Here is a 27,676-nt window from a genome sequence, read left to right as displayed (position 1 = left end):
AATAAGTGAATTTATAAGGGACAATGGGAGGAAAAGGTCCATTTAAAAAATCAATTTTATTTCCACATGGGAGCAACAGACCAATAGAAAATGAAAATTTTAAACATATACCATTTACAAAAGTACCCAAAACACCAAATATCGCTCAACTATGGAGCCCACAGATGAGCAGCTCAACAGTAATTACTGAAAAGCAAAATACCAAGTTAAGATAAAATGAAGTAAAACCACTCAATGCCCAAATGGGCTCTGAGCTGTTAATTTCCATTTCTGTTTCATTTCGTTCATTGCCTCCAGCCTAGCCCAGGTCCTGTCTATGGTAGTATTCCTTCCTGGGAGGCGTAATTGAAAAGGTGATAAGACCTGTTCTGTAAACTGAAAGATAAATATGAGTGGTAGATTGAATGCCACCAGACCACTCTGAAGGCCTTCTGGGGAAAAGTCGAGGATACTCCCTGGATGAAATCTGACTCTCGCGGTGTACCTGGAGGCCAGAATCTGAAGGAAGAGCTCAGAAACTTTACAAACTGCATGATGGAGCCTCTGGCTCTCCTTTCCTTCCACTCAGACATGGCATTGGGAGACTCTGCTCTACACCCGTGTCAGTCAAGTGGGAGAAGAGCCTTTCTCACCCACAGGAAAAGAAACCTGTCCATTGTTTGAGGAATTGGGCCAAAGCTCCCCTGGGGCTGGAAAGTGAAAAAGTGTTCATCATTCAGTCCTGTCTGACTCTTTGCAACCCCATGGACTATAGCCCACCAGCCTCCTCTGTCCATAGAATTCTCCAGGCAAGAATACTGAAGTGGGTAGCTGTTCCCTCCTCCAGTGGATCTTCCCGACCCAGGGATCGAACCTGGGTCCCCTGCATCGCAGGCAGACTCTTTACCAGCTGAGCCACAAGGGAAGCCCCTGGGGTTGGCTGGAAGCTACTGAATATATCACCCACTTCCCCACCCAAAGCCCCAGCTCCTTGCCTCTCACCCTCCACTCATTTTGCCCACAGCACCATTTTGTTTGCTTGCCTGAGATAAGCCTTCCAAGTTTGATGTTGCAACCCTCAGCTCCACATTCTTTGTCACGTTCTGCCAGGACATTCCCTGGGCTTCAGGAGCCTGTGCTGGCATGTTAGAGCTCCTGGACGGTTTACCCACAAGGCAATTTGGTTTCCTTAACTAAAGTTGAGAAGGTTTAAATGACCTACTGACATGTTGGAAACCAGGGGAAATGCATGGACTCTAAAACACAGAAAGGCAGCAGTGCAGTGGTTAAGACTCCACACTTCCGATGCAGGGGTACAGGTTTGATCCCCGGTCAGGGGACAAAGATCCCACATGCCAAGTGGTGTGGCCAAAATAATTTTTCTCTTTAAAAATATCAATATGAATATGTATTTAAATGTCCACAGAATGGAACCTAAGCAGCTAGTCAATTTCAACTCCCTTCAGCCTTTCCTGGGTTCTGTATGAATTACATTTAGTGTGGCTCATGGATACATTTTAATGTGCTCAGGGGGAAGATGCTGTCTCTAAAATTCAGAGCGCTCAGTGGCCTTCTGAAGTCTCATATGGTGGTCTCAAGTTGTGTCTGACTCTTTGCAACCCCATGGACTATAGCCTGCCCGGCTCCTCTGTCCTCAGATTTCTCCAGGCAAGAATACTGGAGTGGGTTGCCATTTCCTTCTCCAGGGGATCTTCCCAACCCAAGGACTGAAGCCAGGTCTCCTGCACTGCAGGCGGATTTTTTACCCACTGAGCCACCAGTGAAGCCTGGAGTCTTATATATGGGCCTCCAGAATTTCCAAGGTGGGCTTGCAGGGAACTTCACAAGTTGGAGATTAAATGAGATCATAGAAAGTAAACTACTTTGAAAGAACAAGAAGTATCTGCATAAATGCCAGTAAATGTTTTTTTAGGCTCTTTGAGGATCTCTTCTTATCCTCTGCTTTTCTGATATTAGAGAATGAGTCACGATTCCCCAGGCCTCTTCCATCCCCAACTCCTACTCCTGTTTCCTCCACTAACCGAATCCCACTCTAAATCTGCCGCCCGAGCCTAGACAAACTTCAAGTAAAGAAAACTTTGCTCTGTCATTTCTTGTACCCCAGAGAAACGTGGTTTCTCTAAGGCTCACAGGCTCTCAATGTTACATCACCTATGCCTAAAGTGAAAAAAGTGTTAGTCGTTCGTTCAGTCATGTCCGACTCTTTGTGACCCCATGAACATCAGCCCACCAGGCTCCTCTGATCATGGGATTCTCCAGGCAAGAATACTAGAGTGGGTTGCCATTCCCTCCTCCAGGGGGTCTTCCCGACCCAGGGATGGAACCGGGACTCCTGCATTGCAGGCAGATGCTTTACCATCTGAGCCACCAGGGAAGCCCCACCCATGACTAAGGTATAAATCTGGGGACAAGTGGGTCCCCAGTGCTCTGCACCAGGAACAGGCTTGTGGACGACAGTTTTTCAGTGGATGGGGAATGGAGTCTGGTGGTGGTGGGGAGATGGTGCAGGCGGAAATGCAGCAGTAGTGGGGGTGGGGAGAGCCAGATGAAGCTGTCCCGCTGCCCACCTCCTGCTGTGTGGCCGTGGACTGGGGGCTGGGGTCCGCTGCCCCAGCCCATTGTCATCTGTCCTCCTGGAACCCTTCCCTTTACCCCTAAAATGTTCCCGACATACTTAGTTCTCTTACTCAGTCCCCCAGGATTGAAGCAAAAGGGCATTTCTTTCCTTCTTCCTCCCTATCTTTTGAGTTTGAAAGCTCTTCTCAGGAAAAGCAGGATTGTCTCTCATTATTGTTAGTTCATGGGCAGGGGATGGTAGTGATAATGATGATGTGTGTGTATGTGTGCGTGCTCAGTTGTGTCAGACTCCGTGCGACCCCATGGACTGTAGCCCACCAGGCTCCTCTGTCTGTGGGATTGCCCAGGTAACAATATGGAATGGGCTTCCTACTCGGGGGGAATCTTCCCGACCCAGGAGTCAAACCTGTATTTTCTGCATCTCCCGCAGTGGCAGGCAGATTCTTTACCATTAGCGCCACCTGGGAAGCCCAATAATTATGATACTAATAATTTTTGTGTCATAGAGTTGTTTTTAAGGGATGCAAGACCACACTTTGTGATTTCTCCAGCAGCCACTTGGACTTTAGAATCCATATTCTCAAACTCTAGCATTTATTAGAGAACGTGTGATTAATCTAAGTTTTGCTCATGGTTTAAAAAATCCCCTGGGTGTTAGAAGACCTTGAGTCTAAAGCAATGGGGGCTCTTTGAGGAGATAGTATTTCTCCACACTTTGCAGCACCTGTGGGGTTACAGACAGATGGACAGAATCAGGAATTTTCTTCCCTACCCCCCGAATCTGCTCTTCCTCCTCTACTCCGTTTCTGAGTCTGAAACTGGTCATTGATTCACCCTCTGAACCTCGGAGTCACTTTCAATTTCTCTCCTATCTTCATGGCAAAAGCCAACGTTAAGTTCCTCTCCTGTGACGCACCTCTTTCCGGCCAGCCCCTGCTCTGAATCCTTGCCTGTGATTGGTCCCCACACCTACCCACACTGGTCCTACCAAACAGTCCCAAAGTTGATATTTTCCCAACCAAAGTTCATGTCATGAAGAGCTGGGGATAGTTCCTCACCTGATCAGGTTAAGGAGATTTTCTTTCGTTAGCAATTTTTAAAAAATCAGGAATAAGGATTTACTGTAGAGCAGATATTCAGTATCTTTTAGCATCCTGTCATGGAAAAGAATCTGAAAAAGTACATACATATATGTATTTACATATGTGTGTATGCATATGCATACATATCATAAAAGTATGTATGCTGAATGTTTGTTTGTATACTGAATCACATTGTCGTATACCTGAAACTAACACAATATTGGAAATCAACTATACCTCAGTTGGGCTTCCCCAGTGGCCAAAATGCACAGGGAATCTCTCTGGGCTAGGTGGCGCTAGCGGTAAAGAACCCACCTGCCAATGCAGGAGATGTAAGAGATCCGGGTTTGATCCCTCTGTCGCAAGATCCCCTGGAGGAGGGCATTGCCTTCTCCGAAAAGATCTGTAGTGCCCCCTCATTTTTAAAAGAGAAAAACAAAGAGTTTGTTACTCTATTGTATGTTACAAAAGAATTATAGATTGTGGATGCAGTTTAAAGATGACATATGCCAACAAGCACCTTGTATTATATAGCACTGCCATTATGCAAAATCTTTTTATCTTGGACTTGTTTGGCACTAAAAAATTAAAATTTGTGTTCACAGGCACACCGAGGCATGTATCCTATAAGGATGATATCAGTGATTTTTTTAAGTTGTTGTTATTCTGGAGCCTCAAACAAGCATTATAACTTCTGTGATAATTATTTCTTTAACACTTTAATTATTTAATTAATTATTTGAATTATTATTATTTGAGCTTCCCTGGTGGCTCAGATGGTAAAGCGTCTGCCTGCAATGCAGGAGACCCGGGTTCGATCCCTGGGTTGGGAAGACCTCCTGGAGAAGGAAATGGCAACCCACTCCAGTATTCTTGCCTAGAGAATCCCACGGGTTGAGGAGCATGGTAGACTACAGTCTGTGGGGTCGCAAAAAGTTGGACATGACTGAGCTTCCCTTCACTTCACTTCACTTAACATTTTAATGTTTATTTCTGTAACACTCTACATTGATTTTTGGAAAATCATCGCCCTTTTTTTTTCTTTTAACAAAGGGGGGTAGAGAGTTTGTTACCCTATTGAATGACAAAAAATTGACAGAATCTGTAGTGATATCCTCTATTTAATTCTTTTTATTGTTAATTTATGTCTTTTTCTGCTTCATCAGTCTTCCTACAGCCTTATCAGTTGTACTGATCTTTTCCCCATGAACCAGATTTTTGTTTCATTGATTTCCTCTATTTTCCATATCATTGATTTCTGCTTTTGTCTTTATGCCTTCCTTCTTCTTGTTTTGGGTTTATTTTGCTTTTCTTTTTCTAGACTCCTGAGGTAGACGCTTAGGTTATTAACTTGAGACTTTTCCTCATTTCTAATATAAGCATTCATTGCTGAAAGCATCTCTCTCCGCACTGCTTTTGTGTCATCCCAACACATTTTGATACATTGTATTTTTTGTTTTCATTCAGTCCTATAAGGTTTAATAGAGTGTGCTTTATTCATTCTCCATGACCCAGTCTTAATACAATGATGCCATGAAAAACTTCAGTTTACAGACAGTTCTCAGCTATGTCCTGTGTAAAAAAGAAAAACACCAAGAAAGTAGAATTGCTCTCAAACTCAAGTGTGCATCTGGAAGCAATTCAAAGGTATCACACTGACCTTAGAGGAGAGTCAGGAAGAAATTATGTGGGAAGAAGTGAATGTAGTAGACAGTCAGTCCAGCCACATGTCAGCTTCCTGAAGACCTGCTCTGCTCCTGTGAGGAGAAAACATGAGGCATTTACTAGCTGGTGTGTGTGAAATTCAATCCTCTTTTCATTATGCCAGAAAGCTTCTTATTAAGACCTCGTTTTCTCTGCTTACAATAGTTTTACAGGGAATAAGAAAGCCTTCTTCAGTGATCAATGCAAAGAAATAGAGGAAAACAACAGAATGGGAAAGACTAGAGATCTCTTCAAGAAAATCAGAGATACCAAAGGAACATTTCATGCAAAGATGAGCTCGATAAAGGACAGAAATGGTAAGGACCTAACAGAAGAAGATATTAAGAAGAGATGGCAAGAATACACAGAAGAACTGTACAAAAAAGATCTTCACGACCCAGATAATCATGATGGTGTGATCACTGACCTAGAGCCAGACATCCTGGAATGTGAAGTCAAGTGGGCCTTAGAAAGCATCACTACGAACAAAGCTAGTGGAGGTGATAGAATTCCAGTTGAGCTATTCCAAATCCTGAAAGATGATGCTGTGAAAGTGCTACACTCAATATGCCAGCAAATTTGGAAAACTCAGCAGTGACCACAGGACTGGAAAAGGTCAGTTTTCATCCCAATCCCAAAGAAAGGCAATGCCAAAGAATGCTCAAACTACCACACAATTGCACTCATCTCACACGCTAGTAAAGTAATGCTCAAAATTCTCCAAGCCAGGCTTCAGCAATATGTGAACCATGAACTTCCTGATGTTCAAGCTGGTTTTACAAAAGGCAGAGGAACCAGAGATCAAATTACCGACATCTGCTGGATCATGGAAGAAGCAAGAGAGTTCCAGAAAAACATCTATTTCTGCTTTCTTGACTATGCCAAAGCCTTTGACTGTGTGGATCACAATAAACTGTGGACAATTCTGAAAGAGATGGGAATACCAGACCACCTGATCTGCCTCTTGAGAAATGTGTATGCAGGTCAGGAAGCAACAGTTAGAACTGGACATGGAACAACAGACTGGTTCCAAATAGGAAAAGGAGTTCGTCAAGGCTGTATATTGTCACCCTGTTTATTTAACTTATATGCAGAGTACATCATGAGAAACTCTGGGCTGGAAGAAACACAAGCTGGAATCAAGATTGCCAGGAGAAATATCAATAACCTCAGATATGCAGATGATACCACCCTTATGGCAGAAAGTGAAGAGGAACTAAAGAGCCTCTTGATGAAAGTGGAAGAGGAGAGTGAAAAAGTTGGCTTAAAGCTCAACATTCAGAAAACGAAGATCATGGCATCTGGTCCCATCACTTCATGGCAAATAGATGGGAAAACAGTGGAAACAGTGTCAGACTTTCTTTTTCTGGGCTCCAAAATCACTGCAGATGGTGACTGCAGCCATGAAATTAAAAGGTGCTTACTCCTTGGAAGGAAAGTTATGACCAACGTAGATAGCATATTCAAAAGCAGAGACATTACTTTGCGAACAAAGGTCCGTCTAGTCAAGGCTATGGTTTTTCCAGTAGTCATGTATGGATGTGAGGGTTGGACTGTGAAGAAGGCTGAGCACTGAAGAATTGATGCTTTTGAACTGTGGTGTTGGAGAAGACTCTTGAGAGTCCCTTGGACTGCAAGGAGATCCAACCAGTCCATTCTGAAGGAGATCAGCCCTGGGATTTCTTTGGAAGGACTGATGCTAAAGCTGAAACTCCAGTACTTTGACCACCTCATGAGAAGAGTTGACTCATTGGAAAAGACTCTGATGCTGGGAGGGATTGGGGGCAGAGGGAGAAGGGGACGGCAGAGGATGAGATGACTGGATGGCATCACTGACTCGATGGACGTGAGTCTGAGTGAACTCTGGGGGTTGGTGATGAACAGTGAGGCCTGGCATGCTGCGATTCATGGGGTCGCAAAGAGTCGGACACGACTGAGCGACTGATCTGATCTGATCTGGACTTCTGTGGACTTTAATATTGAAAAGATGTCTTATTGAGATTGTGTGTGTGTGTGTGTGTGTCTGTGTGTGTTCTATTTCCCCGCCCCACCCCCCACCCCCCGCTGAACCCCCCAGGGGAAGGCTTCTTTTTTGATCCATGGTTTTTTGGAACTGAGTTGTTTAATTCCTACATGTACAGAAATATTCTAATTGTCTGTTATTAATTTCTAGTTTGATTCCATTATGGTCAGAGAACATTGTGTGATTTCATTTTATTTATCTATGTTTTTATTAAAGTGATTTTGTTTTTTAAAAAAATTATTGAGGTTTATTTTATGTCTCAGGAGATCATATATCTTGGTGAATGTATCTTGGGCACTTGAAAAAGAACTTGTATTTTGATGGTGGGTGGAATGTTTTATAACTGTGAATTAGAGCCTGATGATTGATTATGCTGTTCAGACCTCCTGTATCTCTGATTTTAAGGCTGATTACAACTGTAGTTGTTGTGAATCACTAAGTCATGTCCATCTCTTTGTGACCCCATGGCCTGCATCCTGCCAGATTCCTCTGTCCATGGAATTCTCCAGGTATCTAGTAATTCTTTTTTAACATGTATTTTTAATTCATTTATTTATTTGGCTGTGGTGGATTTTAGTTGTGGCAGGTGGGATCTCTAGTTGAGTGTGGGCTCTAGTTCCCGGACCAGTGATTGAACCGGGGACCCCTGCATTGAGAGCTTGGAGCCTTATCCACTGGACCATGAGGGAAGTCCCAAGAATGCTAGTAGTTCTGTAAGTTGCTGAGAGGGAAGGGTTGAAGTCCTCAACTATAATTGATTTGTCTGTCTCTCCCTCCAAGTCTATCAGTTTTTACTCTACCTATCTTAAGGGTCTGTTGTTTGGTATATATATTCTATTTTCCTAGTGGATTGATCCTTTTTAATAACTTTTTAAACCCCTTTTGTTGTCATTGAGTCCTTTCTGTTTTCTATACCTCTTTAAGGTATTTTTAATAACTTGTATTTTCCCAGAAAACCTTCCACATCATTGAGGTTCTCAAAACATTTTGTTATCCCAAAGCATATTGTGTGTATATGCATACATGGTGTTTCTATATTTACATAGTATAAACAATAATGTGCAAACACTATATACTTTATAGCATTGCTTTGGAAGATTTTATAATATACATAAATGTGATTGCACCTATGTATCCATTTGTAGATTGCTTTTCTCACTCAACATCATGTTCTCCAGATGTATCCATATTAACACATAAAGATACCTCATTGCCTTTAAGTGCTGTGCAGTAACCCTTTGTGTGAATACACATGAACAGTTTATCCGCTCTCATGCCTGGTTTTTCCTGTCCTGAATTTTCATTGTTATGGGCCTGAGTAGACTCTGATGCAAGACAGTTAATTGGGAGTTAGTCACACTCTTCCCTGCCTTCTGGTGCTTTCTCCTTTCCCTCCACCACCCATCTCCCTTCTCCCTGCCCTCCCACAAACTCCTCCTGGGGCTCCTCTTTTTTTCTGAAATCTCTCTCCAAAGTTTTTTCATGTCAGGCCTTTATACCTTGGGAAGCTTTCTCTGCCCTGTAGAATTTTCCTCACTCCGCCAGCCCAGGGCAAATGTTGTTCAGCCTCTTGTTGTCCAACTCTTCATGACCCCATGGACTATACTAGCTAGGCTCCTCTGTCCTCCACTGTCTCCGGAATTTGCTCAGATTCATGTCCATTGAGTCGGTGATGCTATCTAACCAGCTCATCTTCTGCCGTCCCCTTCTCCTTTTGCCTTCAATCTTTCCCAGCATCAGGGTCCTTTCCAGTGAGTCAGCTCTTCGCATCAGGTGGTGGTGGAATTGGAATTTCAGCATCAGTCCTTCCAATGAATATTCAGGGTTGATTTCCTTTAGGATTGACTGGTTTGATCTCCTCATGGTCCAAGGGATTCTCAGGAGTCTTCTCCAGCACCACAGTTTGAAAGCATCAGTTCTTCACTGCTCAGCCTTCTTTATGATCCAACTCTCACATCTGTAAGGGGCAAACACGGTCTCCAAAAACCATCTTCCCCTCCTCAGCTCTGCCACAGCCTTTCATTTGAATCTCTGTGGAATTGTCAGGTTCATTTTGCAATGTGTGCATTTTCTGCCCCCATTGGGTCTGGTTTGTGCTATTTTTAAGGACAAGTACAATGATTTATTGACCTCTGTGCCCCATCTCCCTTCAGATTTACTCAGCTCCCAGCGTTGTTCTAGAACCTGCTGGGTGCTTGATCGACATTTTTCAAATCAGCACACCGATGAACAAAGCCTGCAGCTTTTAAACAACTTCTACAGGCCACTCCCACTCAGCTATGCAGGGACTCATTTGAGTGTGGAATAAAATCCCACAGGGCACACTGGCTGTTTTCCTGGGGAAGCTTTTCTGGAGTCAGACTCAGGAATCCTGCAGTCCAGTCCTGGCCACACCCTGCACTGCTTATGTGCATGTTTGAGAGAGGTCCTGAGGGGTGGAAGGCCCCCATCCAAATAACTGGGAGGGATCAGACCCCTAAATGGAACAGATTTTCAGGGGTGCCCAGTGAGAGGTCCAGGGCTCACACCTATCCAGCTGGGGAGTCACCAGAGACCACCTGCAGAGTTTAGTATTACTGAATGATAATTACAATTAATTTAATACTTAGGGTAAGTCACCCAGGAATATCTCTCAGCATTTGACAAATCCCAGCTGCTAATCATTGATGGTTTATTAGGGCCAAGACTCTGGGCTAGGTGCTCCTCACAGATTTTTCTTCTTAACTGAACCCTTTTAAGTTCCCTATGTGTGCTTCCCGTCTGGCTCATCGGTAAAGAATCCGCCTACAATGTGGGAGCCGCAGGAGACCTGGGTTCGATCCCGGGGTCGGAAATGGCAACCCACTCCAGTATTCTTGCCTGGACAATCCCACGGACAGAGAAGCCTGGTGGGCTACAGTCCATAGGGTCGCAAAGAATTGGACACAACTGAAGCGACTTAGCATGGCACGGCACAGCAAGCACCCTTGCTATAGTAGGAACAAGCAGCAGTGCTAACAGTACTGTTCCCACTTAACTGATGGAGAGTCTGAGGCTCAGATGAGGCAAAATATCCTGCTTATGGTCACACAATAAGTAGCAGAGCCAGGATACAAGCCCAGCTGAGTCTGCAATCTCCAAATGCTGTTTTTCCTTCCCTCCCTCCCTTCTTTTCTTTCTCCCTTCTTGTTAAACATGATTCTTTATCATACAAAGAAAACCTGATTCCAGGCCATATACCTAGGGTACAAATCTCCTTTACCCTTCTCCCATCCTGGGGCTTCCCTGGTGGCTCAAATGGCAAAGAATCTGCCTGCAATGATGAAGACCCAGGTTCTCTCCCTGGGTTGGAAAGATCCCCTGGAGGAGGGCATGACAACCCACTCCAGTATTCTTGCCTGGAGGAGCCCATGGACAGAGGAGTCTGGAGGTCTATAGTCCATAGGGTCACAAAGCATTGGACATGACTGAGTGACTAACACTTTTTCTCCCATCCTAATCTGAGCATAGAAACACGTGGCTCTATTTCATTTCGAAGCCCAAGACTAGTTTTTAAATGATATTTTTGGAGAGGCGATAGATTCCCACGGCTCAGAAATCAAACTCTCTAACTCTCCAGGACTGTCAACACTTCTACCCCGCACCAGCCCCACCTCCCCTCCTCACCCACTGGGCTCCTTTTTCCAAGTCCTCCCAGAGCATCTTTATTTGCATCCATGCATGGACAAGCGCCCTTTCTGATTCCTCCCACTTCAGGCCCAGAGATAGCACGCTGTGCACACTGCTTTGCATCTTCAACAGTTGTTTATGAACCATTGTTGCATACTGTGTTTTGCCTCTGGTTTGAGAGAAGGAAAGGAGTGGGTTTAAGGCCCCAGCCAACGTTTCTCAAAGGAGGCGTTTGTTCTGAAATGTTCTCTTCTCTTCCTTCCTTCGGTTCATTCCCAGCCCCTCCGCCTGGCTTCTCCTTTGCTGGTGCCTGGATGTCTGAACCTCTTCCCCAGTGTCTCTGCATGTGCCCACTGACCAAAGGCATTCCTCCCTTTGCCCTTCCCACACTGCCAGGATGCACTGCTTGATACAGAAGCGTCAATGTCCCACTCTATTAAGGAAAAGGGGCTTTTCCGGCAGTGTAGGGAGAGTGCCTGTGAGAAATGGGCTTCATCTGTTGTTGTTCAGTCGCTCAATCGTGTCCGACTCTTTGCGACCCCATGAACTGCAGCCTGCCAGGCTTCCTTGTCCATCACCAGCTCCCTGAGCTTGCTTAAACTCATGTCCATGAGTCAGTGATGCCATCCAAGCATCTCATCCTCCGTCGCCCCCTTCTCCTCCTGCCTTCAGTGTTTCCCAGCATCAGGGTCTTTTCCAGTGAGTCACCTCTTTGCATCAGGTGGCCAAAGTATTGGAGTTTCAGCTTCAGCATTAGTCCTTCCAATGAATATTCACAGTTGATTTCCTTTAGGATTGACTGGTTTGATTTCCTTGCAGTTCAAGGGACTCTCAAGAGTCTTCTCCAGTACCACAGTTCAAAAGCATCAATTTTGTGGGCTTTATGGGCACTGCTGAATGGAGATTGCCAAATGGCTACAGCATCTTGGGTTGGAAGGAACAGGAAACCCAGAGTCCTTCTTCCTCATGCATTCCCACACTGCCACCAGTGAGGGCAGGATGCTGTCCCGCCTCCTGCAGCCTCTGTCCTGCCAGCCCCAGCCCTGCCCAGCTCCTTTGTACTCCCAGAGCTGAAACGATGACTCATCAGTGACCTTGATCCCCGCTGCTCCCCTAGAAGGGCCGTCACTGCCTCCCGGCCCCTCCCTTGGGAACCAAAGCTGACAAAGCCATCTCTTGCCACAGCCTTGCCCTAGGTGGGGCCCACCTGACCAGGAGTTCCATTCTGGGGGAGCTTGACCAAAAATGCAAGGCCTGATTGAATTTATCCAACACTGAGATCAGAAACCACTGACTTAATGGTGGCTAATACTGCTGCTAAAGCTACATTCAATTCATTCTGAATTCATTCAGTACAGATGTATGGAGAGCCTACTATAGTGCAGGCACTCTTTAGGTCTAGAAATGGAGCAGTGACTACAAACCCTTGTTCTCAGGGAATTTACACCCTGGGAGAGAAGGCAGCCAGTTAGATACCCCCATGCCAAGTAAAGTGTGTGTGGGGTGGGGGCGGTACTGCCAATATTTGTGTATTTGCATGGTCAATCAGGAATACCTATAGATGAACAAGTTGAGTCTATTACTTGTTGCAATAAGGGAGCCCACATACCATGGGAGAACAGAGGGCATCTCGGCCCAAGGGTGTTAGGTGGAACCTAGAGTAGGATTTGGGCTTTGGCTGGGTAGTTTGGGAGAGAGCCCGGGGAAGTGGGGGCATTGGTCTGAATTGTGTGCTGTCAGAAAGCAGTGATGAGTCCATGATGGTGTATCTTAGTAAACCTTATCTAAAAGGAAGGAGACCAGGTGGAGGCCAAAGCTGTAAGTCATAAAGAAACAGAGGTCACTCCTATTAACCAGGAGACACAGATTTGAGTATTTTGTGGCTTGGATGGTGCTCATGTTTTGCAGTGTTCAGATGTGATTATGGTCTTGTTTTTGTCTTGACACAGTGCGATCACAGAGAGACCTTGTCTGATGGTGATGTTCTGCCAATTATTTACCTTCAACTGGAAAACAGCACAGCCTAGCTGTGCATGCACGGCCAGTTCCCAGGGGTCATGGCTGCTTGTCCGTCAAGCTCTCTCTCACTTATTCGCTCTACCTTGTCCAACTCTTTGCAACCCCATGGACTGTAGCTTACCAGGCTCCTCTGTCCAAGGGATTTCCCAGGCAAGAATACTGGAATGGGTGGCCATTCCCTTCTCCAGGGGATCTTCTCGACCCAGAGATCAAACCCAGGTCTCCTGCATTGCAGGTGGATTCTTTACCATCTGAGCCACTGAGGAGCTCATATATGCTAGTATACCTGTTTAAAAAGATAAATAAATAAAAATCCCCCTCCAGCTGCTGTGTTGAGAATGGACTCTAGGGAGCAGAGATGGAAGATGCTTTGAGGGGCTGCTGAGATGGCTCAGGGGAGGAGAAATGATGGTGGTTTGGATAAGCCTGGCAGAAAAAGTGGTAGGAATCACTCAGATTGGACACAGATTTAGAGGTGGGGTAAAACAGAATGGTGCCAAGATTTTTCATTCGAGCAAAATATTGAATTATCCTTTCCTGCGATGGGGAAGCCCCCTGAAGGAGCAAAATGTCTTTTGCAAGGTAATGCATCAGGAGCTCATGGGGGAGGGGGCATGCCAAGTTGAGGTGTCCCTAGAATCCAAGCCCAGCCATTGAGTAAGCAGATGCACCTGTAGGCCTGAAGTTCCTGGAGAAGTTTGGTGGGACGACAGATCGAGAGCTGCCAGTGTTTATGTGAATATAAGGCTTGGCCCTGGATGAAATCACGTAGATCCGAGCATATTTAGGGAAGAGGTTTTGTCTATCTTCACTCACTTCCCAAGCACTCCAATTATTTGGACATCTGGGAAGTGAGGAGGAATCACCAGAGGAAACTATCACCAGACTATCATCCAGTGAGGTAGAAGAACCAAGAGTTTAGCCATCTATTCACAAATATGTATTGAATTCTGCACATCATCTCAGAATTTCTAAGATGTTAGATTTTGAACTACTGGAGTACTGGACAGGTGGCATTGCCAGGTCGGGAAAAAAGGTGTGAGCCAAGACTGTTGGCTGACACCAAGAATTTGTTCCCTCTTTCTTGATAAAAGAACCACGACTCTGTTTGGAGAGGCAGTGTACCCATATAAGTGTCTACATAAAATGTAAATGGACGTATTATGTGGAACTTTTACAGCCTGCTTCAGTGGAGCTAATGCGGCCGGGAGGCACACACCTGCTCTTCTACTCTTATTCCTTCCTGCTGTCTGAAAGATAGATGTGACAGTTGGAGCTCCAGCAGCCATCCTGAATCACGAGGGCTCAGCAAATGGAAACCAAGCATTAAGGATGGCAGAATGGAAGTACAGGAGCCCATAATCCTCATAACTGTGGAGTTGCCAACGAGTCATAGATTACTTAACTTTAGATTAAGTTAAGAAAGAAACAAACTTCTATCTGTTTAAAATTCACAGTTATTTTAGGTTTTCTGTTATACTGTGGCAAAATTCAATTCTGACATGAGATTTATTCACAGTATTTCAAAACTATGTGGGCCACTTGTGTGAGGAACCAAGTTGTCTACAGAGTCAGTCATGATCCCTGCTCTCCCAGGACTCCCTGTGCAGTCGAGTGGACTAACCAGTACACCGCTGTTACTTGGGTCATAACAGCATAGGCTGGAAGGGGCTGTGCTGGTGGGTGTGCTCCAGGGTCTGCAGTGCGGACTGAGACAGATGGCAAAGCAAGTTCCATCTTCTCAGCTCCTTTCAAATCATATCTAAATGCAATGACTCAACACGTGTTCTTGGTCTGATTTTTGTTCCATTGCCTACATTTAATTTTAATTTATTCCAGTACCTAATTTAAGCTTGGAGTTGAGGAGGGGGAAAAATGATAATGTGGACCAGATTTTAGACGGTTGGCACTTATAATTTCACAGAGAACCTCGATGGAATAATAAGCAATGGTTATGAACTTGCTAAGAATCAATTTGGTATGTGGAGCTTCATCCAACTGACAATTATATAAAGACGCAAGCTCTAGAAAATTGGCAGGAGGCTAAAACTACAAATGTGATCTGTGTCATTTCTTTAATGGACAAGTTATTTTGATACCTCTTTTTCCCCTTGGAAGGCACCTTAACACACACTTGGCTAACTTCTTACCTCTGGCCAAGACTGCTCTTGACTATCAGAACTTTTGTGTCTGACCTGTCTCCAGATTGAGGCCCAGTGGAGACATAAATCTATTACACGTATATGCTGTAACTGCACAGTTGCTCAGTCATGTCTGACTCTTCCTGACCCCATGGACTGTAGCCTATCAGGCTTCTTTGTCTGTAGGATTTTCCAGGCAAAAATACTGGAGTGGGGTGTCATTTCCTCCTCCAGGGGGTTTTCCCTACCCAGGGATAGACCCCGAGTCTCTCTTGTCTCCTGCATTGGCATCTGGATTCTTTACCACTGCACCACCTGGGAAGCGGAAATCTGTGATATACTGAGCACTGATTAGGTACCAGGCCCATTGCACGTGGGCTCTCATCTGTTTACAATAACCCTGCAAAATAGGTTCTAGAATCTTCCTTTCACCAATAAGAACCCATCACTCAGAAAGCCTGAGCACTCTTGTCTCTAGTCCTCAGCAGCTCTTGAGAGTAGAGCCGGGATTCAAACCCTTTGCTCTACACCGTAAGGCTTCTGTCCCATAATGCCTTGTGTCTCCCCCTGTCCTCTAACAGCTTTTGAAGCCTGGAATCTCTTCTGTTCAATCTAAATGGCTTCCTGCCCTGGGGGTCTCCTTCCCAGTGTCCACCAGTCACAATCCCACCCCTCACACAGATCTTTTGTGCAATCGACCTCCCTCCGCCATAAACTTCCTTGTGCTCCCCGTCTGTGTGAACTCTGCTTCCTGGGAATTCTCCCCACCCCATGCGTGGCTCCACCAGGGCTTTTGGTATCCTTAAGTGACATACCTGAATGATCCATTTTCAGTGGGAGGGCGGAACGAAAGGACATTTTTTTGTGCACTTAATTTTGTTATAGGAGTTTGTTTCTTTTCATTCCTCAAATAACCCCATGAGGACTTTTTAACCCGCCACTTTATAGGTGAAGAAGTTAGATACACGGCAGCCTAAAGTGGTGCAAACCCAGGAAGCAAGAAGGAGAAATTATAATTCCCGCCCCCCCCCAACCCCCACTCTGAGCCTAGCTCATCGCTCAGGCATCCAGCAATGTTTGTGGAGTGAATTAATGAACGGATGAATGAATGAATGCCTGCCGGTCAGCTTACAAAAGGAACTCGGTGAGAAACGACACTGGGAGAAGATCCGAAGTACCCTGAAAAATACTTATTCCAAGTACAGACGGGATTCAGTGGCTGAAGAAAATCTAAAACACTGAGGCAAGCTCAGCATAAAAGAGAAACGTTTGTTTAACGCTTTCATGACTAAAAGTATGTCTCCGAAGAGCAGGCACAGAGGAGGCATTCGCAGTCCACAAAGCTCGCTCCTTAGGAGAGCCCCGGAACACCCGTCGGGTTTTGTTCACCAACTTCGGCCGGCCGCGGGGGCGGGCCGGCGCCTGCCCCTTTAAGAATCTGGTCGAAGTCCTTTTCCTCTGCCTGCCCCGCCCCCTCGCGGAGCCGGCGCGGCCCGGCGCCCACCCCTTTCTCCCCCGGAGGACTTAGCTACGGGCTCGACTGCCCGTCCGTCACAGAGGCGCCGCCTCTGATTGGCTGCGGGGCGGGAGGCGGGGCGGGAAGGCCAGAGAAACAAGTTTGCTGGCGGCGCCCGGGCTGAACCGCAAAGCGGCGGCGCGCTCCGCGGCGTTTGGGAGCCGGGGGAGGGGAGCGGCAGCGGCGAGGGCTGAGGGACCTCGCGCTCGCGCGGCCTGGGGGGCGGCCTCTGAGCGCGGCGGGCGGAGCAGCCCCGAGCGGTGAGTACCGGGGCCGGGCTGGGGACGAGAGTCGGTGTAGTTGCGCTCGCGGCCCCGGCGTTGGCACTTGTCACCACCCACCCCGCCCCGGGGCCGAGACCAGGGGCGCCGGGTCCTGCGCGCCCTGCCCTGTGAGCATCCCCCCGGGCAGAGTGAGCCTTGCGGGCTCGCCTGCCAGGGGTGCAGCGCCCCGGGGCTCGAACCCCCGGAATCCCCTCGTGCACCACGGGGTCTCGGGGCCGGGGACAATGGTCGGGAGTGGAGGTCTGGAGAGAAGCACCTCTCCCAGCTCCGCTCCTCCGGTCTCGTGCGTGCCTGGGGACCCGGAGAGGTTATTTGCTTGAAAGCTCTGAGCGACGGAATGAATTGTTTTACAAATAGGATGTTGCGCGCGGGAGCTTCAACTCCCCCCCCCCGCCTCCCCCCCGGGAGTGCTTGATTCATTGAGTCCGCAGACTCTCTTTTTAAAAAATTACTATCGATCCTGGAAAGAGGAGGCTGCCTGTCTTTGAGGATGTGAGCGGCCCGGGCTCTGCGAGGTAGTCCCCGCGCACTTGACGCCGAGAGGCCAGATGGCTGCCTGCCTCGTGCAGAGAGAGGGCCGAGGGGCTTCCCCACGGGAAAGATCGTCCACGCGAGCCGCGCCCCACTTGCGTCCCACCTGACAGGGCCCCTTGTCCTGTGCTGAGAGCTTGGAGCCGCCGAGGAATGGGCACCCGCCCGAAGTCCCGCCGCCCGGGGTGGCCGCCACCCTAGCGGTGCAGAGCGAGCCTCCTTTGGCCCGGCTGTCCGGTTCACTCCATTCCGCCCTGGCTCCGGGACCCCGCTGCACCTGGGCACGCACTCACTCCTTTTCCCCCTTGTGGTTGCTTGAGGGATCTTCGGGTTGGGAGTCCGTGCCCCTTGAGGGGCTCCGTACACTTCTGCGCTGGTGTTTCAAAGCCGCCCCCGCCAAATTGATTTCCGCTCTCTTTGAGCAGAGGAATCTTTATAGAGACCTTAACAAAGGGGTTGGGGAGGGGACCGACCCAGGACCCCCGCAGGTTTAGTGCAGCGGCTCTTGTTCCTGCTGGGTTGCTTTGGGGCTGGGTCAGGGCTCCCTGAGCTTTGGCCCTCCCTGCTGATTCAGGGTAGAGAAGGCCAGGTGTCTGGGCCTTTTGGTTTCACTCTGGCAGCGTGCTGGAGGGAGGGAAGTTGCCAATGGCCATAAGAGAGGAGGCGGGAACCCCAGCGGCTTGTCATGGGCCAGACTCCGGTGACTGTGACTTGGGGTCAAGCCCTTTCAGACCCAAGGCTTCAATCGCCCCATTCACAGATGGGTCTGATGCTCCTTGAGCCCAGGTGCTGTTCTGATTGCTTGCTCCAGGGTGTTGTTAAGGCTTGCATTTGAGGACTGGGAGGAGCAGCACCCAAAGCCCACCCCACCCAGGGGGCAGGTTTGGTATTCTTCTTAACATGGGGGCCTCGAATCCTCAAGACCTGCCTTTGAGGATGACGAGTCAGTCTTCTTACAGGCCGGGCAGCTGTCTCCGCCTTGAGTCATTCCCTTTGTCAGGAAGTGACTCCACGGAGGTTGTTAAAAGGAAGGTAGTTAATGGTAGACACCTTGGTCCTGGGGCTGCAACCGGTTTTATGTTTGCAGTGCCCAGAAAGGAGCTGGGGGCGAGTTGCACACTCCCGCTAGGAGGCGGTTTCTGCAGCCTTATGCCCCTTAATAGCATCTTAGACCTGCAGGCGCTCCGTGTGGGAGAGGAGAGCAGGAAGAAAGACCACATTACCCGGGCCTTGGACTTCCTGGGCTGCAGGGGAAGGAGGCTTGGGTCTTTCCATCTCTCACTGTGATGGGCTAGGGGCATAGAGGGAGTGTCCTTTAGTGGGTGGTGTGTTCATTCATGTGTTAATTAATGTTTGAAGGGGCTTGATTGGGCCCATGCCTTCCGGGAGCCCCCCTGGACCAGGATGTGCTGCCACGTGGGGTTAGGAGGTGCCCGTGGTACCCCCAGTGAGAGAGACATCGAGGGGATCTAAGGAGGGCACAGGAGGGGAGCACGGGTGGCGAAGGCTTCCTGGAGAGAGGATGCTCTGATTGGGTAAAGATGAGAAAAGCAGGTCCTGGGCTACCTTCCCCGACCCATTCACGCTTCTCCCAGAGGCCGCTTCGTTGGCAGCCTCCAGGCTGGCGCAGGTTGAGGGCAGAGAGCAGGCAGGTGGGAGGCAGTGGAAAGGTTAACCTGGGACTGTGGTGGTCTGGCCCAGGAGTCCCCCAGGAAGATGAGGGGGGCGCTCCTGGATGCAGCCTCTCTGTGCAGGGAATCCTGGGAGGTCCACCCCACGAACCCCCAAGACCAGCCTGTCCCCTGAGCCCTTAGTCGCCCTGGACCGACCAACCCTCAGTGTGGGTGTGGCCCGTGAAAGGAGGGGGCCAGCAGGTCTGGCACGAGAAAACAGGGTGACCAGACACAAATGAATTGGCTGATTGAGATGCTGGTTTTCATCTAATGTGGTAAATTTCATAATTGAATTGCCTTAGGCAGCCCAGGCTGTTGAAGCGTTTTCCCAGCCAGAAAACACTTAGTTTTCCCAGACATCTGGGGGGCGGGGGTGGCAATGGGGAGTGTGTGTCCGGAGCTTTTTACACTGCCTCCCAGCAGGCCTTTCCCCTTAGGAACCTGGGTCTGTCCGCAGGTAATGGAGTCAGTCCCGCCTCCCCAGCAGGTTCCAGTCCCTTTCCCAGATCCCCTGGCCCCTGAGCCACACTCCTCCCACCCCAATCGGCTGAAGCTGATACCTGTCACCTTCAGGTGCTCACCTGGCCAGCCTGACTCCAGGTCCCTCAGCCGTTCATTAGGAGCAGGGAAGGGGGCATGTGGGGCTGGAGGTCAGACGGGGACTCGGGGCTGGGAGGGCTCCCTGTTACGAAGTCTCTTCGGCACCAGGTTGGGGAGCGGGGAGAAGAGCATGGGCTCTTTGAACCCGACCTTCTCCTGGGGCCCCAGCCACCTGCACCCACCCTGCCCGCTCCCTTTAGTGCCAGGAGACTCTGTTCTTTCTTACTGGTAAACCTTTCCTTCCCAGTCCTGTCACTACACTTTTGGATGAAAAACGGTAGGCGTGTGTGGCTCATCAACCTGTTTTTAGAAGTGCCAGCTCTGTGGTCTCAGAAATCCAGTTAAGCTGGGAAATTCCAGTGCATTTTCTGCAAATACACAACCATCTCCTAAGCTGTTCCTTTCCCCACGATCATCTCCTGCACCCCTGGGCTGGACAGAGTTTAGAAGAGGGTCTCTGGGCCTCACCTTGTTTCAGTGTGACCGAGACCAAGGCCACCTCTTTACCGGCCATCTCGCAATTGGAACCCTCGCACCTGGAAGGTGTCGGCAGATAAAGCCCTGACGGTGGGGCCTGGGGGTCCTGCCCTGCCGCTGCCTGGCTGTGTGACTTCCTGTAGGTCTGCTTACCTCTCTGGGCCTCGATTTGCTCTTCTGCAAATTGGGTGGATGCTCTTCTGTACAGTGCTTCTATTAAATGTCTTGCTGTTAAATCTCAAAAAAGATTTTTGGTATCATGTCATTTTATAAGGCACTAGTTACTTGCATAGCTCTCCTGGGTAGGAGGGGCGAGGGGCAGCTGGTAGAGTGGAGGGAGCTGAATTAGAAGGCAGGAGCCTGGCATCCTGGTTCCCAGCTCTGCCTCTGACGACGGGTGCTGGGCCTTTGGGCACGTCACCTTCCTTCTCTGGGCCCTCATTTTTTCCATCTGTAGAGTGAAAGGGGGGGTGGTAGGCAAGCGCCCCACTTCCTTTTCTTTCTGGGTGAGTGGAAACTGAGTCAGACTTTCTCGGTAACTCCAGAGGGACAGGGCTGTGCCCTGCCTCTGGCCCCTTGGAGTCTGGGGCCCAGGGGTGAAGGGCAGCAGGTGAGGGTGCACTGAAGTTGCTCCCTCCACTCTGGAACAGATGGAGTGAATCTTGCCTGGGAGGTGTCCCCTGGGCATTCCCCGCACTTTGCCAAGGAGGTGCCTGCAAGGCCAGTCTGATGGCTCCTCGTGCGAGGAGGCGGGTGGCGGGGGCTGAGCAGGGCCGTGGGAGAACTGTGTCAGACACCGCCAGAGGGAGGCCCACATTGGCTACGGTGTGGCTCCCCACCCACTTCTGTCTGCCAGGAAGGCGCCTCCGACTGGCGGCCTCCCCTCAGAGTAGCATGCAAGGGATAGGGTGGAAACTGGAAGCCTGGCTGGTTTTCTGCCTACTCCTTGAAGGAGAGGCCGACCGCAGATCAACGTCGGCTGACCAGAATTGATCTCCTAGTTAAGATAAGGAAGGCTCGGCCCCTTCAAACTCCAGGACGAGGTGCCTGCCAGGTTTGCAGTTGGCCAGGTCAGATTCATCTGCTTCGTCTGGGCTGGGGTGAGGGCCGAGAGACGGGGGAGCTTTTTTTCTCGAAAGCCATGGTGATTGCATCCTCCATCCAGTGTTCAAGTCCTGCTGCGTCCCAGCTGGGCTTGCGAGACCCTGGGCAGCAAGTTCCTTAATCCGCGAGTGAAGGCCCGTGTTGTTTGCAGCTTTGGAAATCGGATAAAGCAAGAGGTACAGCTCCATTCAGGCAGTGAACATGTATTTAGCACCTTGTGAATGGCTCACCCTGGACTAGAAACTGGGAGGGGAAAGTCAGCTTCAAAGACGGTTGTCCTTGGAATTCCACTCAGCCTCTGGCTTGGGAGACAACTAGCTGGGTGGTTATGGCTCAACGCTAGGCTGTGAGTGATGTGACCAGAGCCACAGGACACACGAGGAAATGGACTGTCGTTGGTGTCCCGATTCTTCATGTGGCCAGTGAATTTTTAAAATTTTGTTTATTTTTGGCTGTGCTGGGTCTCTGCTGCTGCACACAGGCTTTCTCTAGTTACAGGGAGTGGGGATGACTCTCTAGTTGTGGTGCTCAGCTTGTTGCTGTGGTAGCTTCTCTTTTGCAGGGCATGGGCTCTCGGTGCATGGGCTCCGTACTTGCGGCTCTCGGGCTCAGTTGGTCCGTGGTATGTGGGATCTTCCCCAACCAGGGATCAAACCTGTGTCCCCTTCATTAGCAGGCCGAGTCTTAACCATGGGACCATCAGGGAAGTCCCCAATGAGTGTTTTTTTGCAAGCTGTTTTCTGCCAGGCTCTGCGGTGAAGCAGAGAACAAGGCAAGGTCCTCACCATCCTGGAGCCCCCATTCAACTGGAGGAGGCAAACAACAGATAGATAAATAAATAGAGCTGAGGTTGGGCTGTAGGAGGTGGGTGGGGTGGGGTGGCAGCATGAGGAAAAGGATCAAGGTGGGGCATCCCCTTAGACTGCTGCTGCTGCTAAGTCGCTTCAGTTGTGTCCGACTCTGTGCGACCCCATAGATGGCAGCCCACCAGGCTCCCCCATCCCTGGGATTCTCCAGGCAAGAACACTGGAGTGGGTTGCCATTGCCTTCTCCAGTGCATGAAAGGGAAAAGTGAAAGTGAAGTCGCTCAGTCGTGTCCGACTCTTCTCAACCCCAGGGACTGCAGCCTACCAGGCTCCTCCATCCATGGGATTTTCTGGGCAAGGGTACTGGAGTGGGGTGCCATTAGGGAGCCTAAAGAAAGCTCCTCTAGGCTGACAACGTTGAGCCGAGACCTCCAGGACAGCAAGATGCAGCTGTGGGAGGATCTGAAGAAGAGGGTGTCAAACAAGTGCACAGGCTGTGAACATTGTGTGCTGGAGAGGGGTTTGAGATGAGACCCAGAGATAAGCTGCTCTTCTGATTTGTACAGAGGCCAAGAAAACATGTTCCTTTTAAGATGTTTTATTACCTTTAATGTCAATCATACATTGGTGGATTCCTTTATCAACAAACAGTATCAGAAGAAGTGGAACCTGCTATGAAACCAGCCTGGTCCCTGGTACCTGTCTGCAGTTTGGGGCATACCCTTCTTGTCCCCCTTTTCTTATGCAGATTTTGTCCTTATGTAATTTGGATCACACTCAGTATTCCAGTGTCTATCACTTAGTGTGTGGGTGGATCTTGTTCCCTTTTCACAGCTGCGTAATATTCCACAGCGTGGCCAAAGCACTATCTTTTCTTTTCTTTTAGTCTCCTAATAGGGGACTTTTGGATTGTGTCTGATTTTTTTTTTAAACCCTCCATACAAGCCATGAATTCATGTACGTCTTGATCATGTATCTTTCTGATCTTTAAATTTTCATTGTCTAATCTAAATGCTTCTTGCAAAGACTAATAAGCCAGTTTACTCTCCTACTGATGGTGTCTGGGAGCCCACCTCTCCACCCATACTTGCTATTATCTACATTTTCCTTTTTAGCTAATGTGATTGGTAAAAATGATCTCATATTCCTTTAAAAAAAAAATGATCCAGTTTATTCAGACTTCCGGTTTTTTTGTAATCCATCATTGTTTTTTCCAGAAGATCAAGGTTTAGCGAGTGCTGGCTCTGCCTCTCGCTGGTCTCCTGACCACGGCTAGGGACTTAGCCTTCACCCTGCGTGCTCATCTGTGAAATGAGGCCCTTTTAATCCCTGCCCCCTGCCAGGCTGCTCCGTGTTGTGCATGGGGAAACATTCCGGAAAGTTCATTTTATGCTGAAAAGCTCTGCAGACATCATGGGTTTTGCTAGTGAAAGGCGACTATCTGGAGCCTGGAATATCTGAACGGATGTGAGTGTTTCTAAGCAGCTAGTGTGTCCAGGGGAGGGGCTGGGGTGGCTTTAGGTGGGATGTCTGCCTTGCATCCCTGAGATGGAAGAGGCCTCATCCAGCCCAGGAGGGTAGAGAAAATTCTCTAGCTGGTCCAGGGAAAGGCTCAGAAAGGGGCATTGATCAACACAGACTGATCCCTCCTTTCTCTTTTGTTCAGTCGCTAAGTTGTGCCTGACTCTTTGCGAGACCCCATGGACTGCAGCATGCCAGGCTTCCCTGTCCTTCACTGTCTCCTTGAGCTTACTCAAACTCATGTCCATCAAGTCAGTGATGCCATCCAACCATCTCATCCTCTGCCATCCCTTTCTCCTCCTGCCTTCAATCTTTCCCAGCATCAGGGTCTTTTCCAATGAGTCGGCTCTTTGCATCAGGTAGCCAAAGTATTGGAGCTTCAGCTTCACCATCAGTCCTTCCAGTGAATATTCAGGATTGATTTCCTTGAGGATTGACAGGTTTGATCTCCTTGTAGTCCCAGGGACTCTCAAGAGTCTTCTCCAACACCACAGTTCGAAAGTATCAGTTCTTGGCACTCAGCTTTCTTTATAGTCCAACTCTCATCCGTACATGACTACTGGAAAAATCATAGCTTTGACTCTATGGACCTTTGTTGGCAAAGTGACATCTCTGCTTTCTAATATGCTGTCTAGATTTGTCGTAGCTTTTCTTCCAAGGAGGAAGCATCTTTTAATTTTGTGGCTGCCGTCACCATCTGCAGTGATTTTGGAGCCCAAGAAAATCAAGTCTGTTACTATTTCCGGAGGCCAAAGGCTGGGGCTCCTAGAACTTTGTGGATTGCCATGTTTATTACTTTGGGGGTCCTTGTCTGTTTTCCTGTAATGGGAGGCTTTAAAATAAGCAAAAGATTGACCCAAGAGCTTTTGTACTTGATGTGGAGACAGGGGGGGAAACTGTGGGGCCTAATGAAGGAAAGATGGGGCCTGGAACCTCAGGCCCCACAGTGGGGGAGGTAGGGAAGCTGGTGGACCGGAGTCCCTGGAGAAATTCATCTCCACTGGGATTCAGGAGCCTGGGGACATCCAGCCAGGCTCTCCTGTCCTTCCCCAAGTGGGCTGTGACATGGTGAGCCCCTGTCTTGGGGAGCAGGCAGCATCCAGGCTTGGCTACAGTTCCCCTTCAGCAGTGTGGGACCTCAGGCCTGGTGAAGGCGTCAGCCTGACCTGGTTGGGACGGCTGCAGGGCCATGGACAGGAAGGTGAACTGGGCAGGATGACAGCATATGAACAAGGGGACAGTGGCACTCCCAGAGGGCTCTGGTCAGGAGGCGTCCTGCCTTTTTAGCTCTGCAGCCAGTGAGCAGGAAGAGAGGCAGCGGCGGCCATGGCTGCAGATGTGTTTCCACCTTTGTTTGTTGTTGTTCAGTCACCAAGTCATGCCCGTCTCTTCTGCGACCCCATGGACTGTAGCAGGCTGGATCCTCTGTCCATAGGATTTCCCAGGCAGGGATAAGGGAGTGGGTTGCCATCTCCTCTTCCAGAGGATCTCCCAGGCCCAGGGATCAAACTTGCATCTCTTGAATTAGCAGGCAGGTTCTTTACCACTGAGCCACCAGGGGAGATCTTTTTGCAGTTATTGGGGCTGGGTTTTTCATGGAGAGAGTGAGGGGAGCATCTCACGCAGGAGTTGGCAGTCAGCAGGGGCAGGGCAGGGCTTTCTGGCTAGGTGCCTCCTCACTGCATGCCCAGCCCAGCTCAGAGGGGCTTCGTGGAGTCGGAGTCAGATGGAGTCCCCAGGTTCAGTTCCAGGCAGTGGGATGGACTGGCCCGTCCGTGTCGCAGGAAGTTGCAGCTGCTATTTTTACCACTCCAACTAGGACTTTTTTACAGGAAGGTACAATTACAATACAAGCAAAATGTCAGGGTTTGGCTGGTCAGCTGAGCCCTGGGAGGCTGCCACAGCTTGAGGCCGGGACCGCAGCATGGTCCGTGCTTGAGTAAAGTGAGACTCATTTGCCTGTGGACACATACCTACCCTGGGTGCTGGGTGACTTCCTCTGAACTGCCTGCTGTGTCTAGGGTTTTTCCTCCAGGCCAGAAAGAGACCTTTGCTGGGATTTGCCCAGATTGGTGCCCTGATTGGGGCACCTTGACCTTGTGATGGGTCGCACGGTGGTGAAGCCAGCCTGGACAGCTGTAAGTCATTCTGTTCCTGACTGCCCGGGGACTTGAAATCTTATCAAATGAAATTATTTAGAACCCACCGTGTGATAGCCACACTGCTGAGTGCTAGGGGTAGAGGCGGGTTAGACAGAGCCTGCTGTAGAGCATCGCCCGTGTAGCAGTAAGGACCCAGAAAGCGCCAGCTGTCCACGTTGGACCAGCACCTGATTTTTTTTTTTAATATTTACTTGTCTGTGCCAGGCCTTCATTGTGGCACACGGGATCTTCAGTCTTTGTTGTGGCGTGCAGGATGTTTCGTTGCAGCAGGAGAAATCTTAGTCGCAGCATGTGGGACCTACTTCCCTGACCAGGGATCAAACCCATGCCCCGTAGATTGGGAGCTCAGAGGCTTAGCCACTGGACCAGCAGGGAAGTCCCCACCTGATGTTTTTAATGTATATGCATTATGGCTAGAGGACAGGCAGGGCTTATGTCAGCTTCTGTTGCTGCCTAACAGATCAGTACGAACTTAGTGGCTTAGTACCTGTCTATTAGCTCACAGTTCTCTGGGTCAGGAGCTTGGACTGACTCAACTGAATTCTCCACCTAGGCTGTCACAAGTCCAGGGTCAAGTGCCAGCTGGACTGGGCTTTTATCCTGAGGCCTTGGGTGGGGGGTGGGAGGGAGATTCTGCTTCCAGGCTCATTCAGGTTGTTGGGAGACTCAAGTTCCTGGTGGTTGTAGGACTGAAGTCCCTCTCCTCCCTGGCTGTCAGTAAGTGGGCTCCTTAACTCCTTGCCAAATACCCTTCCACCCCACCCCACCTCCAGGCCAGCAGGACCCTCAGGTCCTTCCCTGCTTCAGATCTCTGACGTCCACTTCTGCAGTCAGCTGGAGAAGACTCTGCTTAAGAGGATTCATGTGATTAAGCCAGGCCCACCCAGAGCATCTCTCTATTTTAAGGACTCCTGATTAGTTAGTAACATCATCAGTTATGTCTGCAACTCACTTTGCCATGTAGGTAACATGGTCACAGGGGTGGAGAGAGTCATCTTTGACTTTTTCTGCTAAGGGCTCATGCCAACAGGGATTATGATAGCAGCAGTATTAGTAACCTCTGTACTCTTGAGTGAATTTTGTGTGTCTCACTGTGCTCTTTACATGGGCTGTCTTTTATTTATTTGGCTGTGTTGGGTCTTAGTTGTGGTGTGTGGTCTTTCCCTGTGGCGTGTGGGATCTTAGTTCCCCAAGGAGGGATCAAGCCCTCATCCCCTGCATTGGAGGGCAGACTCCCAACCACTGAACCACCAGGAAAGACCCTGGACTGTCTCATTTAATTCTCAGGATAGCTGTTGACATAGGAACAGTTATTTCCCCACCACCGCCACCCGCCCCCCGCCATTTTCCAGATGGAAATACTGAGGCTCAGAGAATGTAAGTACCTTGGGCCAGTCATACAGGTAGAAACAGCAGTGCTGGGATGGAAAATCAGGGCCTTAGCACCTCACCACCCCATCAGGTGCTTGCAGCCAGCATCTCCAGTTTGAGTCCTGTGATTGGCAGAACGCCCTTTAGAACACGGAGGAAGGTTGCTCTTTCCCATCCAACCTTTAAAATACTTAAGTGTGAAACATGCCTATCACACTGCAGGTTAGCACAGCAGATACTGAGGGCCACTCACTCGGATATTTTTGAACTTTATTGCAGTGGGTATTTGTGGTTCATCTTCTTCCCTGCTCAGCAATATTACTGAACATCTGATGTACTCCAGGCAGCAAAGAAGACACAGAATACCGTCCTCAATGAGTTGGAGATAAAAATAAAGGCAGAGTACACGATACTCTGAAGGAATAGATATTGCTGGG

The 27,676-nt window shown here is 49.0% G+C and overlaps 1 protein-coding gene and 1 non-coding gene across 5 annotated transcripts in view; both read left to right on the top strand.

The window, feature by feature from the left end:
- The first annotated feature begins 4,420 nt into the window (after nucleotides 1-4,420).
- Nucleotides 4,421-4,492, top strand: TRNAC-GCA (transfer RNA cysteine (anticodon GCA)). Its single transcript has one exon. It is a non-coding gene; the product is annotated as a tRNA-Cys (tRNA).
- Nucleotides 4,493-16,809: 12,317 nt separating this feature from the next.
- Nucleotides 16,810-27,676, top strand: part of KLHL25 (kelch like family member 25) — a 51,170-nt gene continuing 40,303 nt past the window's right edge. For all 4 annotated transcript variants that reach the window (XM_061394336.1, XM_061394338.1, XM_061394337.1 and 1 more), the window contains exon 1: nucleotides 16,810-16,970. The gene's annotated coding sequence lies outside the window, so the exon portion shown is untranslated. The remainder of the gene's footprint in view (nucleotides 16,971-27,676) is intronic.

This window comes from Bos javanicus, chromosome 21, assembly GCF_032452875.1.
Source record: "Bos javanicus breed banteng chromosome 21, ARS-OSU_banteng_1.0, whole genome shotgun sequence".
Taxonomy (NCBI): domain Eukaryota; kingdom Metazoa; phylum Chordata; class Mammalia; order Artiodactyla; family Bovidae; genus Bos; species Bos javanicus.
The sequence above is the reverse complement of the archived record's forward strand: the minus strand, read 5'-3'. Positions and strand labels throughout refer to the sequence as shown.